Source organism: Neomonachus schauinslandi, chromosome 6 (assembly GCF_002201575.2).
Source record: "Neomonachus schauinslandi chromosome 6, ASM220157v2, whole genome shotgun sequence".
NCBI lineage: Eukaryota > Metazoa > Chordata > Mammalia > Carnivora > Phocidae > Neomonachus > Neomonachus schauinslandi.
Genome location: NC_058408.1, coordinates 57,410,265 through 57,424,527, shown reverse-complemented (window position 1 = coordinate 57,424,527; position 14,263 = coordinate 57,410,265). Strand labels below are relative to the sequence as shown.

General features: G+C 40.5%; 1 pseudogene; it reads right to left on the bottom strand.

Annotated features, from left to right (window-relative positions):
* Positions 1-3,873: 3,873 nt before the first annotated feature.
* Positions 3,874-14,263, bottom strand: part of LOC110574228 — a 53,827-nt pseudogene continuing 43,437 nt past the window's right edge.

Below are 14,263 nucleotides of genomic sequence, written 5' to 3'. Positions count from 1 at the left end.
GTAATTCTGATGCACAGTCAAGTATGGATGTCACTGCTCTACATGGCTCTAAATTTTACCAGATTGTAAATTACTTGAAAAGATTAAATGCTTTTTTGTTTGTCTTTATATCCATCCCCCTACCAGTATATAGCAGATGTTCCTTTGAATTTTTGAATCTTTAAGACTGTCAGGAGGGATGGTTATGTTGCAGCAGCAGCAACAGCCAGACAAATCCTATTGTCTTCTATTAGTGAGATTTATATTCTGTCACAGACACAGAGATGGGAGCTTGTTTCTCATCTCCTTATCTGGGATCCAGGCTGAGGGAGCAGCCACCACCTCAAATATAGTAGCCACCATTATTAAAGGTCCCACATCTGGAATGACTTGTCATTTCTGCTCCCAGCTCATTGGCCAGGACTATTATATGGCTCAATCCAACTATAAGGGAGCTGAGAAATGAAATCCTACCATGTGCCTGGAAGCCAAAGCACAGGAAAACCTTGGGAAATAACACTTATGACCATCACAGTGCACTCTTTTGGTTAACAAACATTTGGCACATTTTCCCTCCCACAGGCAAAGTACTCTCATGCCACCCCCATGGGAGACAACCCAAAAATTCTATGTGGACACCAGCTGAAAGTCTAGGGGCTATTGGTGATGCAAGGCAGTCGCTATATTAGATGGTAATGCTCAGTGGTGTCCACATCAGATCTGGATGTGACTCATCTTGATGTGCAGCTCTATGAACTAAATTAAAATGTCTTATGTCCTGTATTAGTTTCCTATGGTTGTCATAACAAATTACCAATAATTGGTGGCTTAAAATTTATTTATTCTCTCACAATTCTGGAGACCAGAAGTTTGAAATCAAGATGTCAGGAGGGCTGTACTCCCTCCAAAGACTCTGGGAGAGACTCCCTCCTTGCCTCGTCCAGTGTCTTGCATCTGCAGGTGTTAGTGTGTGGCTACACCACTCCATTCTCTGCCTCTGTCTTCACGTGGATTCTCCTCTACTGTCTGTGTGTGCATCCTTCTCTGTGTGACACTCGTCATTGGATTTAGGGCTCACTCAGAGAATCCAGGATGATCTTATTTCAAGAGTCTTTTTTTTTTTAAAGATTTTTTCATTTATTTATTAGAGAGAGAGAGAGAGAGAGCATGAGACGGGGGAAGGGCAGAGGGAGAAGCAGACTCCCCGCCGAGCAGGGAGCCCGATGTGGGACTCGATCCCGGGACTCCAGGATCATGACCTGAGCCGAAGGCAGTTGCTTAACCAACTGAGCCACCCAGGCGCCCCTTATTTCAAGAGTCTTAATTTAATTACATCTGCAGACTCTTTTTTTTTCTGGAATAAGGTCACATTCATAGGTTGAGGGATTAAGATATGGACATATCTTTTAGAACATATGATTGCAGCTCACTCTAGTCTTTCCTCTGGCCAAAACTCACATCCATCCACAAGCAAAATACATTCAAATCCCAAAAACTCTCCAACTTTTTAGCCCATAACAACAACATTAGCTCTAAGTCCCAATCTTATCCAAATGTGATCAGTTCAAAAAATCCCCACTGTTGTGACCTGAACCATTTAAATCTGTTTATGGATGAGACTCTGAGTATACTTCATCCTGGGAAAAAAAAATTCCTCTCTATTTAAGAATGCATGAAACTAGAAAACAAGTTACATGGCTCCCCAAACACAATGGTGTAATAAGTATAGGATAGAAATTCCCATTCTAAAAAGGAGGAATTGGGGAAAACTAAGAGGCCACTGGTCCCAAGCAAGGTCTTAGTCCAGCAGGGGAAATTCTATTAGGTTCCAAAGCTAGAGAGTAATCCTTTGTGGCAATACTCCACCCTCTGGGCCCATGATGGCTCGACTGGTCTCTGTGCCACCTGTTATGGCTCTGCCCCTGTAGCCATCTTTCCTTTTTTTGTGGGGTAACATGTGTTTGCAGTTGAGTAGCTCTATCAACCAATTTCCTGACTGTAGAGTTTTGGAAGGCCCATGGCCTTCTTTCATTTTTTCCTGTCTTTGTCACTTTCAGTACAAGCTGTCAGTCATTTTTTTATTACAACTACAAAGACCCCTTTTTGGGGTTCATGTTCACATGTTCTGGTGATTGGAATGTGGACCTATCTTTTTGGGGGCCACCATTCAATCCACTACATGCTCCCATCCCCATGCCCAATATACACTAGTGGAATACAGACAGGATAACTGAAATAAACACTTTGGTTCCTAAGTGAAAAGAATATAAGAATCTCCAGTCATTGGTCTGTAGCAATTCTGAACTCTTACCTGGCAGATGTTGTGATGGCCCTCTATTTTGGGAGTGGGTAATGCTTCTTGATTAACCCATACCCTTGGAGTAGTTCCCCAGCCTGATGTTCTCCTTGGATCTTCCCCAAGTCTACCTCTTGGGGAGATCCTTCTTTTTCCATAATCCTGAAATGGTATTTTAGAACATGCCCTTCTTGAGATCTGAACAGCTTTCTCAGTCACAGACTGGTAAGATCCAAGTGTCATTTTGAATTTTGAGTACCGTAAACGTTTTTAGTACAGGCTCACAGTTTCTTTGGCAATATAACTTTAAAAACTCACTGAGATCCTTATCTATTTGCTCCTACTCAGTTCTATGTGCCAATAGCCACACCTACAGTTCTTTCCCAGACATTTCTTACATTTGATATACTTTTATGCTTTCTTTATCTTGTGACTTTCTTTCAAATTATTTATGAGTTTCTCAGTCTATCAGCCTTCAGTGGGAGAACCACACGTCTAATATCTTTTCTCTGAACTATTTTGCTCAACTGCAGGTATATACTGGTTACCATGAAATTAAATGGATCTCTGCTCTGAGACACCTTATTTCATTCAGAGGTTTGACAAATGGGTGTTATGGTCACGCCCTTGATTCCGTCCTTTACTCAAGGCTGAATTTTAGTTGGTTCAAAGATCCTCACAGTTTTATCCTTTACTGCTTAGCATAATAAAATATAGTCTCTTTTACCCCTACACATACCCAAATTCCTAGATATTCTCTATTTCTTTCTCTGGGCTTATCTTTTTCTTGTGCCTTGTCAAGTTCAGCCAGCTAAACAAACACATGTTACTACCTTCCTTCCTTTCTTTCATTCTTTCTTTTTTTTTTTTTGAGAGAGAGAGAGAGAGAGGGTGGGAGGGAGGGGGAGAGCGTGGAGGTTGTGGATGGAGGGGCAGAAGGAGAGAGAGAGAGAGAGAATCCCAAACAGGCACTACACCCAGCGCAGAGCCTGATGTGGCGCTCAATCCCATGACCCTGAGATAATGACTTGAGCTGAAATTAAGAGTTGGATGCTTAAGGGACTGAGCCACCCAGGCGCCCCTACTAACATCTTTTTTATAACATTTTCTCTGATATGTGAAAGTTCATTAGGGACCTCATTTGCCTTCCAAGTTATAATTGGCAGCATTTTTATTAAATATTTTGTCACTGTTAGCATTCTTCTAGCTTCCAATAATAGTTTGTTTCTGAATCAGCTAAAAAGTACAGATTTTGTTGAAGTAACAAAAGACTTCAAAACGCTTTTAAATACAAAGTTTTATTTTTTTGTTCACACTATATGTCTAATGTAGATTGGCTGGGTGGGTGGAGGGTTGCTTTTTGTATTCTGGATTCCAAAATAATGGTTATTGTGTGTCTTATGTAATTTTCAACCTTAGTATCAGTTGTGTTGTCTACATGTTAAACACTTCGGCATCAAAACACAAAAATTAATTAACAATTTCCTTTCACATTTAACCTTATCACTAGCTTCATTCAAATAAGTAGAAAACTCACAGCTGAAACTATTTTTTTGAATTTTATTTATTTTAACAGGCTTTGATTCACTTTCTTCTTCTCATATAAAACTATGTGGTGGCCACAGCTGGAGCCTGGTGTGGGTCTTTACAAGACAGTCAGTGAATCCCTGATAGGGAGACTTGGTGAACCCAATCTCTTTCCAGAGGTCAGGGATGAGATAGCTGTAGGTCTCAGAAATGGCATCAAAAGTGGCTGTAGCCAAGTTGCCGAGGGTAACAGTGCAGCCCCTGGTGGGAGCGAGGTGTATCAGTCATCAATCCCGGCCATCATCAATAGTTTCTTGGGCACAGGGTCTGGGACAATGCCATTGCCTCTGGGGGTGGCAACGAGGTGCACCTGCACGGAGCCATAGAGGCCGGTCATCTCACCTGGAACAGTGTGGGGCTTGCTGATCTTGTTCCCCTAGTAGCCTCACTGTACGGGGATGATGGAAAGCTTGGTCAGGATGGAAGCCCCATGGATGGCAGTGGCTACCTCCTTGGAACACTTAACACTTAGACCAACATGTGCACTCTAGTCTCCGATGGCAACAAACGTCTTGAACCTGGTCCGCTGGGCAGCACAGGTCTGCTTTTGCACAGGCATAATCTTCAAAACCTCATCCTTGAGGGATGCCCCCAGGAAAGAGTCAATGGTCTCAGATTCCCTGATGGGCAGAGAGACAAGATAGATCTCGTGCAGGGACTTAATCTTCATATCCTTGACCAAGTGGTCCAGCGTGGTGATGCGGATCCACTCCTTATCCTTGTCCTTGCCTCCCTGAGCTCCCAGCCTCTGCCCCACCCAGGCTCACCCCAATCCCTCCCCAACCCCAGCCCAGAAGCCCTAGGGAAACCTCTGTGGAAGCCCCCTGGCCTTCCATTCCAGGGGCTTCCAGGCTTCTGCTGCAGCACTGGCATTATCTGCCATTTGGTGCTGAAACTATCTTATTTTTTAAATTAGCAAACCTTAGTTCTGAGTTATTGAGCAAAAGTGACCTGATGGCTGAGGATCTGAACATTTGTGGCCCAAAACAAAATGAGTACCACGAGCAATTTCTCCTTGCTTCAGTACATAGTATATTTGATGGAAATAATCTCAGCTTCCATGCTGATAACATTGAGATGTGGGTGTGGTGGTGATTAGAGATATTTCCCAAATATTTACAGTTCTCCCCCTGTACTTCCAGGCCCCTGGGTGGATGGATAGGTCTGTGACTATTTCTGACCCATAAGTGCTAAACAAAGTGAGACCTTCAAAAATTTTCTTTTCCTTTGCCACCGTGACCAGCAATATTTGAGACGATGGCTGTTCAATCAGCCTGGGTTCTACAGTAAAGAGATGAGAACAAAATTTGAATTTTGTTTTTCAGAGTCATTTGAAGTTTCTGTGTTACTTCAACAAAATCTGTACTTACTGATACAGAAATTGAAACTATTATTGGGGGCTGGAAGAACCAACTTGTTAAAGCAAGACTGTATTGCAAACATGCTGGGTTATCTAACAGGTCATGAGGGAAAGTTGAACAACAACAAAAAACCATTAAAGGACTTGAAGACATCAGACCCTTAGGAGAAACTGAATTTGAAGATTGAAATGTGCTCAGGGCTCTTTCTGTCTTTCCATTCTGCTTTTTTCACACCTCAGCTTTTTTTCTCCTCTTTCACCACAGGTCAGTCTTTCTACAGATGAGAAAATATGGCTGTGGACAGTTTTTAGTTTTATGCATTACAGTGTTGGTCACCTGAAAGGGACTCGGTTAATTTTGTCCCAAGTACATGATGAAATCCAAGAAATAGACTCATTGGTATGAGGCAGTTATCTACCCTTGAACCAATCAGTTGTGGTTGCAATGTAATTGTACTTGCAACAGCTGATTGATGGGAGTATGGGGACCATGGGATCGTGGGGAGGGTGGAGATTCTCTGCTCATGTGGGAGTGTGATTTCTTTGTACTTGTGTGGTGACTTCCTTCATACTCATGTGAATGAGGCAAGGGCTTTGAAGGGGTAATTCCTGCATAGGTATCCTCACTACTTGTTCAAATCTTCTTCTTCTTCTTCTTTTTTTTAATGTTTCCTCACTAAGTTTGCTAGTTAGTTAAACAGGTCAAATAAACCATTTATTTTTGGACTCATTTAGGAAAAGCAAACATTTTCTTTAAAACATGAGGACAACAGAACAAGCAATTCATGAGAACATGGTCAAATGTTTCCTAGCTGAATTTACATAGTTTCAGAAAGTCTTTTATACCCTTGACCTCTTAGTGGAAAGAGAATTAGAGAGGCCTTTATTTATTTCTTGGGGCACTATGGGTCTCAAAAGGCATCAGTTAACATATTGAATCCTGGTGTCTCTAAAGAAATAATTTTCTGCTCTTCTTTCTGGGTTTATAAAATATCATAGCAGCCTGCAACATCAAAATTATTACTTAGATATGAGTTGAGTGACTCACAACTTAATAGGGATTCCAAAAGCTTTGTCTGGCTTCTCTCTTGAGAGTGTGCATTTATTCAATCCTTCTTTCCGAATAGTAGATGCTAACACCATGAAAAATCATTGCCATACTTCGGTAGTAAAGTTGACCACACTGACTCTCTATTCATAGTGCATGTATTGTGTATCATGGGGGAAAGTGATGCTTACTGCATTTTCTTTCCTAAAATGGAGGTGACAATACTGACCTCATGTCAAAAGGGTATAGGCCTTGAATTTTATTATTTGTTTCTGATCAGAGTTATTGATGATTGCTTATTTTCCTTTGACATATACATTTGAGAAAGATGTATAACAACCCTTCAGAGTCTGACTTGTTCAACTGTTTGAGGGATAACAACAGAGTAAAGTAGATAAGTACTTGGAGAACTTGGGCCCTTGGGGCAATCTGAGACTGCCCAATGGCTCGGATGAACAATTTTCAGTGTCTCCTGTTTTCTATCAATGTTCCTAACTCATTTGTTGTAATTCAGCCTGAAGCTGAATTGTTAAAAAAATATCTGTCTTCAACATAGTAATTTTGGCAGTTATGAGATTAAAATATAATAAAGATCATTTAGAAATACATGAGTTAATATTTACTCAGAGTAAGGCTTCAATATTGAGTTCCTTAAGAGAACAGAATGCTGGTTAAAAAAAAAAAATCAAACAACCAAAGAACAATAGAGAACTAAAAGCCACGCTGAATCACTTGTCAACTAACAACTTTTTGTGTCTGTCTCACTTGGGTTGATGCCAGACATTGAGTTTACAATGATGAACCAGAAAGATATCAGGAAAGGAAATGAGGTCAATGGAAAATACACAGGCATATGAATTACAAAAATCAATTATATATGTTTCAGTTAGGTCTCCTTTTACCCATTGTTAAACTCTCATCTTAAGACTTTGTGCAAATTTTATTTTCCATTTGGTTTCTCACCTTGACTTTGATAAGATGCATTAGTTTGGTTTTCTCTCTTTTTGACAGCTTTTTATATAAACTCTCTTCTTTCTATGCTATTAAAGTTATCTCTTAAAACAAAAGCTTCATCATATCACTTTCAACTTCAAAGTCTTTAATAGTTACCTGTTAGGAGCAACGTAAGGTAAGGGTTATAATCATGAAATTTAGAAAGTGCCAGAGTTGGCTTTGAGTAATCTGAGATCTCAGATAAATTCTTCAGCTCTTCTTTTTTTTTTTAAATTTTTTTATTCTTATGTTAATCCCCATACATTACATCATTAGTTTTAGATGTAGTGTTCCATGATTCATTGTTTGTGCATAACACCCAGTGCTCCATGCAGAACATGCCCTCCTCAATACCCATCACCAGGCTAACCCATCCTCCCACCCCCCTCCCCTCTAGAACCCTCAGTTTGTTTTTCAGAGTCCATTGTCTCTCATGGTTTGTCTACCCCTCCGATTTCCCCCCCTTCATTCTTCCCCTCCTGCTACCTTCTTCTTCTTCTTTTTTTTCTTAACATATATTGCATTATTTGTTTCAGAGGTACAGATCTGAGATTCAACAGTCTTGCACAATTCACAGCGCTCACCATAGCACATACCCTCCCCAGTGTCTATTACCCAGTCACCCCGTCCCTCCCAGCCCACCCCCCACTCCAGCAACCCTCAGTTTGTTTCCTGCGATTACGAATTCCTCATATCAGTGAGATCATATGATACATGTCTTTCTCTGTTTGACTTATTTCGCTCAGCATAATACCCTCCAGTTCCATCCATGTCGTTGCAAATGGCAAGATCTCATTCCTTTTGGTGGCTGCATAATATTCCATTGTATATATATATACCACATCTTCTTTATCCATTCATCTGTCGATGGACATCTTGGGTCTTTCCACAGTTTGGCTATTGTGGACATTGCTGCTATAAACATCGGGGTGCACGTACCCTTTTGGATCCCTACTTTTGTATCTTTGGGGTAAATACCCAGTAGTGCAATTGCTGGATCATATGGTAGCTCTATTTTCAACATTTTGAGGAACCTCCATACTGTTTTCCAGAGTGGCTGCACCAGCTTGCATTCCCACCGACAGTGTAGGACGGTTCCCCTTTCTCCACATCCCCACCAACATCTGTCGTTTCCTGACTTGTTAATTTTAGCCATTCTGACTGGTGTGAGGTGGTATCTCATTGAGGTTTTGATTTGGATTTCCCTGATGCCGAGCGATATTGAGCACTTTTTCCTGTGTCTGTTGGCCATTTGGATGTCTTCTTTGGAAAAATGTCTGTTCATGTCTTCTGCCCATTTCTTGATTGCATCATTTGTTCTTTGGGTGTTGAGTTTGATAAGTTCTTTATAGATTTTGGATACTAGCCCTTTATCTGATATGTCATTTGCAAATATCTTCTCCCATTCTGTCGGTTGTCTTTTGGATTTGTTGACTGTTTCCTTTGCTTTGCAAAAGCTTTTTATCTTGATGAAGTCCCAATAGTTCATTTTTGCCCTTGCTTCCCTTGCCTTTGGTGATGTTTCTAGGAAGAAGTTGCTGCGGCTGAGGTCGAAGAGGTTGCTGCCTGTGTTCTCTAGGATTTTGATGGACTCCTGTCTCACATTGAGGTCTTTCAACCATTTGGAGTCTATTTTTGTGTGTGGTGTAAGGAAATGGTCCAGTTTCATTCTTCTGCATGTGGCTGTCCATTTTCCCAACACCATTTGTTGAAGAGACTGTCTTTTTTCCATTGGACATTCTTTCCTGCTTTGTCAAAGATGAGTTGACCATAGAGTTGAGGGTCCATTTCTGGGCTCTCTATTCTGTTCCATTGATCTATGTGCCTGTTTTTGTGCCAGTACCATACTGTCTTGATGATGACAGCTTTGTAATAGAGCTGGAAGTCTGGAATTGTGATGCCACCAGCTTTGCTTTTCTGTATCAACATTCCTCTGGCTATGCGGGGTCTTTTCTGGTTCCATACAAATTTTAGAATTATTTGTTCCATTTCTTTGAAAAAGGTGGATGGTATTTTGATGGGGATTGTATTGAATGTGTAGATTGCTCTAAGTAGCACTGACATCTTCACAATATTTGTTCTTCCAATCCATGAGCATGGAACGTTTTTCCATTTCTTTGTGTCTTCCTCAATTTCTTTCATGAGTATTTTATAGTTTTCTGAGTACGGATCCTTTGCCCCTTTGCGTAGATTTATTCCTAGGTATCTTATGGTTTTGTGTGCAATTGTAAATGGGATCAACTCCTTAATTTCTCTTTCTTCTGTCTTGTTGTTAGTGTATAGGAATGCCACTGACTTCTGTGCATTGATTTTATATCCTGCCACTTTACTGAATTCCTGTATGAGTTCTAGCAGTTTTGGGGTGGAGTCTTTGGGGTTTTCCACATAAAGTATCATATCATCTGCAAAGAGTGAGAGTTTGACTTCTTCTTTGCCGATTTGGATGCCTTTGATTTCTTTTTGTTGTCTGATTGCTGTGGCTAGGACTTCTAATACTATGTTGAATAGCAGTGGTGATAGTGGACATCCCTGCCGCGTTCCTGACCTTAGGGGGAAAGCTCTCAGTTTTTCCCCATTGAGAATGATATTCGCTGTAGGTTTTTCATAGATGGCTTTTATGATATTGATGTATGTACTCTCTATGCCTATACTCTGAAGAGTTTTGATCAAGAAAGGATGCTGTACTTTGTCAAATGCTTTTTCTGCATCTTTTGAGAGGATCATATGATTCTTGTTCTTTTTTTGTTAATGTATTGTATCATGTTGATTGATTTGCAGATGTTGAACCAACCTTGCAGCCCAGGGATAAATCCCACTTGGTCATGGAGAATAATCCTTTTAATGTACTGTTGGATCCTATTGGCTAGTATTTTGGTGAGAATTTTTGCATCCATGTTCATCAAGGATATTGGTCTGTAATTCTCCTTTTTGATGGGGTCTTTGTCTGGTTTGGGGATCAAGGTAATGGTGGCCTCATAAAATGAGTTTGGAAGTTTTCCTTCCATTTCTATTTTTTGGAACAGTTTCAGAAGGATAGGTATTAATTCTTCTTGAAATGTTTGGTAGAATTCCCCTGGGAAGCCATCTGGCCCTGGGCTTTTGTTTGTTGGGAGATTTTTGATGACTGCTTCAATTTCCTTAGTGGTTATAGGTCTGTTCAGGTTTTCTGTTTCTTCCTGGTTCAGTTTTGGTAGTTGATACATCTCTAGGAATGCATCCATTTCTTCCAGGTTATCTAATTTGCTGGCCTAGAGTTGCTCATAATATGTTCTTATAATTGTTTGTATTTCTTTGGTGTTGGTTGTGATCTCTCCTCTTTCATTCATGATTTTGTTGATTTGGGTCATTTCTCTTTTCTTTTTGATAAGTCTGGCCAGGGGTTTATCAATCTTGTTAATTCTTTCAAAGAACCAGCTCCTAGTTTTGTCGATCTGTTCTACTGTTCTTTTGGTTTCTATTTCATTGATTTCTACTCTGTTCTTTGTTATTTCTCTTCTTCTGCTGGGTTTAGGCTTTATTTGCTGTTCTTTCTCCAGCTCCTTTAGGTGTAGGATTAGGTTGTGTATTTGAGACCTTTCTTGTTTCTTGAGAAAGGCTTGTATTGCTATATACTTTCCTCTTAGGACTGCCTTTGCTGCATCCCAAAGATTTTGAACAGTTGTGTTTTCATTTTCATTGGTTTCCATGAATTTTTAAAAAAATTCTTCTTTAATTTCCTGGTTGACCCATTCATTCTTTAGTAGGGTGTTCTTTAGCCTCCTTGTATTTGATTTCTTTCTGACTTTCCTCTTGTGATTGAGTTTAGTTTCAAAGCATTGTGATCTGAAAATATACAGGGAATGATCCCAATCTTTTGGTACTGGTTGAGACCTGATTTGTGACCTAGGATGTGATCTATTCTGGAGAAACTTCCATGGGTGCTAGAGAAGAATGTGTATTCTGTTGCTTTGGGATGGAATGTTCTGAATATGTCTGTGAAGTCCATTTGGTCCAGTGTGTCATTTAAAGTCTTTATTTCCCTTGATCTTTTGCTTAGATGATCTGTCCATTTCAGTGAGGGGGGTTTTCAAGTGCCCACTATTATTGTATTGTTGTTGATGTGTTTCTTTGCTTTGGTTATTAATTGCCTTATATAATTGGCTGCTCCCATGGTTGGGGCATAGATATATACAATCGTTAGATCTTCTTGTTGGATAGACCCTTTAAGTATGATATAGTGTCCTTCCTCATCTCTTATTACAGTCTTTGGTTTAAAATCTAATTTGTCTGATATAAGGATTGCCACCCCAAACTTTCTTTTGGTGTCCATTAGCATGGTAAATGGTTTTCCACCCCCTCACTTTCAATCTGGGGGTGTCTTTGGTTCTAAAATGAGTCTCTTGCAGACAGCATATCGATGGGTCTTGTTTTTTAATCCAGTCTGATAGCCTGTGTCTTTTGATTGGGGCATTTAGCCCATTTACATTCAGGCTAACTATTGAAAGATAGGAATTTAGTGCCATTGTATTGCCTGTAAGGTGACTGTTACTGTATATTGTCTGTGTTCCTTTCTGGTCTATGTTACTTTTAAGCTCTCTCTCTGCTTAGAGGACCCCTTTCAAGATTTCCTGTAGGGCTGGTTTCGTGTTTGCAAATTCCTTTAGTTTTTGTTTGTCCTGGAAGCTTTATATCTCTCCTATTTTCAGTGACAGCCTAGCTGGATATAGTATTCTTGGCTGCATATTTTCCTCACTTAGTGCTCTGAATATATCATGCCAGTCCTTTCTGGCCTGCCAGGTCTCTGTGGATAGGCCTTTTGCCAATCTAATGTTTCTACCATTGTAGGTCACAGATCTCTTCTCTCGAGCTGCTTTCAGGATTTTCTCTTTGAGACTCGTAAGTTTTACTATTAGATGTCAGGGTGTTGACCTATTTTTATTGATTTTGAGGGGGGTTCTCTGTGCCTCCTGGATTTTGATGCCTGTTTCCTTCCCCAAATTAGGGAAGTTCTCTGCTATAATTTGCTCCATTATACCTTCTGCCCCTCTCTCTCTTCTTCTTCTGGGATCCCAATTATTCTAATGTTGTTTCGTCTTATGGTATCGCTTATCTCTCGAATTCTGCCCTCGTGATCCAGTAGTTATTTATCTCTCTTTTTCTCAGCTTTTTTATTTTCCATCATTTGGTCTTCTATATCACTGATTCTCTCTTCTGCATCATTTATCCTAGGAGTTAGTGCTCCCATATTTGATTGCACCTCATTAATAGCCTTTTTGATTTCAACTTGGTTAGATTTTAGTTCTTTTATTTCTCCAAGAAGGGTTTCTGTAATAACTTCCATGCTTTTCTCAAGCCCAGCTAGTATCTTTAAAGTGATGATTCTGAACTCTAGATCCGACATCGTACTAATGTCCATATTGAGTAGGTCCCTGGCAGTCGGTACTACCTCTTGTTCTTTTTGTTGAGGTGATTTTTTCCATCTTGTCATTTTGTGCAGAGGAGAATAGATTAATCAGAGAACAAAATGCTAGCAGAGTAACAACGTCCACAGAAAATATACTCTAAATAAATCAGAAAAAACCTGAAGCAGTGGGAAAAGAAAGGGAAAGAGAGATAAAAGAAAAAGAAAAAAAAGAAAAAGAAAAAGATAAAAACAAACAAAAACAGAACAAAACAAAACAACAACTACAAGAAAACCAGAATGTGATCAAATATGATCAGGATGGTATATAGATCAGTGCCACATGCTAGATTTTGGGTGTATTTTGGTCTGTTAGAAGAACCTGCCTCCCAAAATTTTAAAGAAAGAAAAACTTATATATGTACAAAAATAAGGGTTGATATGATAAAGGGATGGAATATGACTGTAAAGATGGAAATTATAAAAAATTTTATAAAAGGAATTGATAAGAAGTTGTTTGAAAAAAGAAAGAAGAGGATTTAAAAAAAGAAAAAAGAAAAAAAAAGGGAGAGAATGTGATCAGGCAGGGGAGTAGAAAAAAACCATATACTAGAGATTTAGGGTATATTTTGATCTGTTAGAAGAAACTATCTCAAAATTTTAAAGAGAGAACAACTTATATATATATGCCAAAAATATGGGTAACTACTATGAAGGGATAGAATATGACTCTAAAAATGAAAAATAAAAATGTTTTTTTAATAAAGGGATTGATAAGATATTGGTTGAAAAAGGGAAAAAGAAAAATTCAAAAAAAGAAAAAAAGACAGTTAAAAAAAATAACTTTGAAAGACTAAAGAATCATGGTAAAAAAGCCATGAATTCTATGTGTAGTATTCCCCTAGCGCTGGAGTTCTGCCGTTCTCATTGATCGGTAAACTTGGTCTTGGCGGCTGTTCTTGCTGATTTCTGGGGGAGGGGCCTGTTGCCGTGGTTTCCAAATGTCTTTGCCAGAGGCGGAATTGCCCCGACCTTGCCCGGTCCGGGCTAAGTAATCTGCTCGGGTTGCTCTCCAGAGCTTTTGTTCCCTGTGAGCTTTCCGTACAGCTTTGGAGGCGGAGAGTGAAAATGGTGGCCTCCCAATCTCCACCTCGGAGGAGCTGAGAACTCGGCCCCGATCCTCAGTGAGCCCCCAGAGAGAAGCAGTCAGTCACTCCCGGCTCCCCGGTCTCCGGCCGCACTCCGTGCTCACCCGGCCTGTGACCATGTGTTTCTATCTCTGGCACCTGACCCCAGGTGGAGTCTCCAAACCCAGCAGATCCCTGAGGTGCACTCCTGCACTGTTCCTCCCAGGGGAAGAAGGGGAGTCTCCTGGGATCTGCCGCTTATTTGGTCCCTGCTGGAGGAGCAGGGGCCTGACTGTGCCGCGGATCACGGTTTATGGCAACCCCGAGCTAAAGGCCCATGCCTGGGCTCTGCCTCTGCAGCCGGCTTCCCTGCGCCGTTACCTGGGAGCTCTGCCACACTCAGGCACCCCCGGTCTTTCTGTGACCCCGAGGGTCCTGAGACCACACTGTCCCGCGAGGGTTCCACCCCCTGCTTAGCCACCGGAGTGATGTC